The 3,334-nt window shown below is 50.0% G+C and overlaps 2 non-coding genes across 2 annotated transcripts; both read right to left on the bottom strand.

Annotated features, from left to right (window-relative positions):
- Positions 1-1,135: 1,135 nt before the first annotated feature.
- On the bottom strand, positions 1,136-1,207 carry Trnaa-ugc (transfer RNA alanine (anticodon UGC)). Its single transcript has one exon. It is a non-coding gene; the product is annotated as a tRNA-Ala (tRNA).
- A 1,826-nt stretch (positions 1,208-3,033) lies between these two features.
- Positions 3,034-3,105, bottom strand: Trnaa-ugc (transfer RNA alanine (anticodon UGC)). The gene has a single exon. It is a non-coding gene; the product is annotated as a tRNA-Ala (tRNA).
- Positions 3,106-3,334: the final 229 nt, after the last annotated feature.

A 3,334-nucleotide genomic window follows, 5' to 3' on the forward strand; every position in this document is an offset into this window, starting at 1 on the left:
TTGAGTCGGGTGAGAAGCAGGCAACCTCATCAGTGAAAGCAATTTTATCCCCCCCCCCCCCCCCCCCCCCCCCCCCCCGGGATATACCAGGACAGCACGCATTGTATGCTTCCGCACCGGCCTGGCACTGCCGTTTAGTTCCTTTTAGGAGCAACAAAAGCCTACTCTGCCCTCGCTTTCCCTGATGAGAGAACGGCGGTCGAGGGGCATGGGCGGGGGAAATTGCAACAGGGGCATTTGAGAGGAGGGATTTGAAGACGGGGAAATAACCCGGTTGTTTTGGGAGTTGGATTTTGAGGCAGGCCAAGCGCGATCGGGTTGAGTTATGCTCTACCAGGCGCCGGTTGCATGAACAGCTAGCTGTCTGTGTCGGGAAGTAGTAGAGCCTGAAAAGTATCCAGTAACGTCGATTGGGAGACACTTTCGGGTTGCTTTCTTTGCGTGGTCTGCGTTATCGCTGTAGAGATAAAATAGGAATAGCCGTGTTTCATGAGAAGTGCTCGTGGGAAAAAAGAGCGGAGGAAGGGCCCACGCAGGAGACCCACTCCCCAGCCGGCAGAAACAGGCGGAGCATTATTCCTACTGGAAGAAAATGAGACCCCATCTATGGGTTTCAAAGACGTTAAATCGTGTGTCATCGGCCGATCTTGAATTGCAAGGCCGCCTGGTCATACTACGCTCATGGTGACACGCGGGTATATATGCGACAGGCTCGACTATGAAAGCCGCCGACAAATCCAGTTGACCGACCAGAAAGGTAACGTGCCGTCAGGAATCGAAGCGAAAACTGAGCCCCGACAATTTTCTTCCGAGATGATGTGGCACCATTCGACAGTCAATTAAAGATGTGAGAATGAGGTACTTCAATAAGATATGTTTGTTGGGCGAGTAGGTCTATCAATATGAAAACAAGGATTAGTTCAGTAACGACAAGGAAGGTGAACGAACTGGACGGGTTCTGGGTCAGTCCCTTCATCGTCCTTGCTGTTACTGAGTCAATCTTTGTTTTTAATAAATCTGGCAACGAGGCTTTAAGCATAGGCAGCGACGAGCCATGGTTGTGAACGTTGTCAAAATAATATTTAATTTGAGCGGTTTGGAAAAGGGGCAGGTATAGATAGAGTAAAAAGAAAACTGGAGGAGCCGGGGTTCGAACCCGGGACTTCTCGCATGCAAAGCGAGCGCTCTACCACTGAGCTACACCCCCGAGCTGTTCGCAAAAAATCAATTTACTTTATAAAGGTAGATAGGTACTGATTAAATCCAGTTTTTTGCTGTTATGTGATCATTATAATACGACAAGCTATTTTCGCAATCATTCAAGTGTTTTGTACTGATCCATGTGTGAAAGCTAGCACCGATTCTGCACAGTAACAGATCCATGGAGGCTCTCCTTTTTTTTTTTTTGCGGGAGGTTTGCAAGGAGAAAAAAAAACAGTGTCAAAAGTTAAGACCTTTTCTTTTGTCGGGGAATGCCCCTACGCACCAAATACCCTCCCTTCCAATTAATCGGGCAATAAGAGCGAAAGCTGGCCAGCTCAAGGTGGGAGAACCAGGAACGCCTCATAGCTCCAGAAGGCTGCTAATATGGCTTGCGGCTTTGTGGACTAAGACCACCCACTCTTATGCTGAATAAATTGACGTCTCTCCTCCTCCTCGTACTCTTCATCACCCATTTCATCCTTTTTTCTCCACAGGGTGTTTATAGCACGTGGTGGTGGCAAAACGTTTAATGAGCCAAGGGGATGGGGTAGGAGGGCGTGGTTAGCCTCCTAAGTCCAGGAGGCCTCTTGTCCGGGCTGCCTCCAGTGCGCGCCGCACCAGGGCGACCTGGTGTTCCGGTGCGGAGCTGGTCAGCTCGGACTCCCACTGCTCAGGGGAAGGGGAGGGGCGCGTATTGAACTTATTAAGGTTCATGAAGCCAGAATACCCCCAGTGGCGCATAATTGATCCACATTTAGGCTTATCCACCTAATCGTCTGCACCTATCTGTGTTAGCGAATACGCCAGTATGCACTGGCCTGGCCTTAGGCCTAACGCTATGCTTTGCTGATTGGAGGACACGGGATTTCAGTGCGCACAGCTCGCACTTCTGCCTCGGCATCGACTGCTTCAGCATGTAAGCTCCTTCGACGTAGACCGCGGAGGCGCTGCTGCTTTAGCTGATTGTGTGCAGTCAAATCGCGCATGAGTCTCGCAAGCTACGCGCGAAACAGTGATGCTTTCGCCTCCTCATACATGAGCAGACTTCTGTGTCCTCCGCAATTATTTTGCCTATGCATTGGAAAGAAATTGGAGCGCACAACAGTCCGTATACGCAGCGCGCACATTAAATATCCTCAGCGTGTAAGCACAAGAGTCGAGATCCTTGAAGGGAGGGGCGTAACGTTCTCAATGCGGGGTTGTGGGGTGAAACGAGCGGCCGGTGTGCCGTACCAAGAATAACAATAATAGTGCGAGCATCACGTGCGGCGCATGAAACTGCATCTCTACTTCTTCACACAGGCGGCCTTGAGTCGGGGTGAGGCCGAACTCTAGAGAGAGAGAGAGAGAGAGAGAGAGAGAGAGAGAGAGAGAGAGAGAGAGAGAGAGAGAGAGAGAGTAGACTTTATTGAAATCACCTGCTGTGGTGTCCCTAATGGAGCACCATGACGTGGCTTACGTCATCCTGTCAAAGACCCTTTACTCGGTAGCCGCCTCCCTACTCCCCCCGAGGTCCTTCAGCCGCCCCTGGATGGGGGGGTCAAGCCCTCTCAACTTTCGACCGGCTTCTGCCTTTCAAATGCCGCCAGGATCAGCTGGAGGGCCTGAGTTGGTCGTTCTTGTCGTTGGCCTGAAATTATTTTTTGAAAAGTTTATCAGTAAACTTACCTCCGGGTAACAATAGCGAGCACGTCACAATCATGGGACGGTTGTTTCACACTGTTCGCCTCTAACCGAAGATGTAAACATTTCAAGAAAGGACATCCTTTTGGACAGCTGAGGAGAGAATGTCTTCTTGGTGAAAAATAGACTCCTGTATTTAAAAAATAGTGGAGGAGCCGGGGTTCGAACCCGGGACTTCTCGCATGCAAAGCGAGCGCTCTACCACTGAGCTACACCCCCGATGCGTCGCAAGCACAAATATATTCACCTCATTAACGAACGTCATCACAGATTGAGTTCCTGTATTTGTTTATTTGTCTCTTTATTAATTACTACACACTTCCGCTATTCTGTTGATCTGCCAAAAAGGAATGATCCGTTTCATACATACAGCGACGCCGGGCCGCCGTTAAAGGGGCCCTGAAAGGCGTTTTGAGCACACTAAATGAACTAGCGCAATCGTTAGATT

The sequence above is a fragment of the Haemaphysalis longicornis genome, unplaced genomic scaffold (assembly GCF_048455015.1).
Source record: "Haemaphysalis longicornis isolate Haplotype H1 unplaced genomic scaffold, Haemaphysalis longicornis Haplotype H1 scaffold_43, whole genome shotgun sequence".
Lineage (NCBI taxonomy): Eukaryota > Metazoa > Arthropoda > Arachnida > Ixodida > Ixodidae > Haemaphysalis > Haemaphysalis longicornis.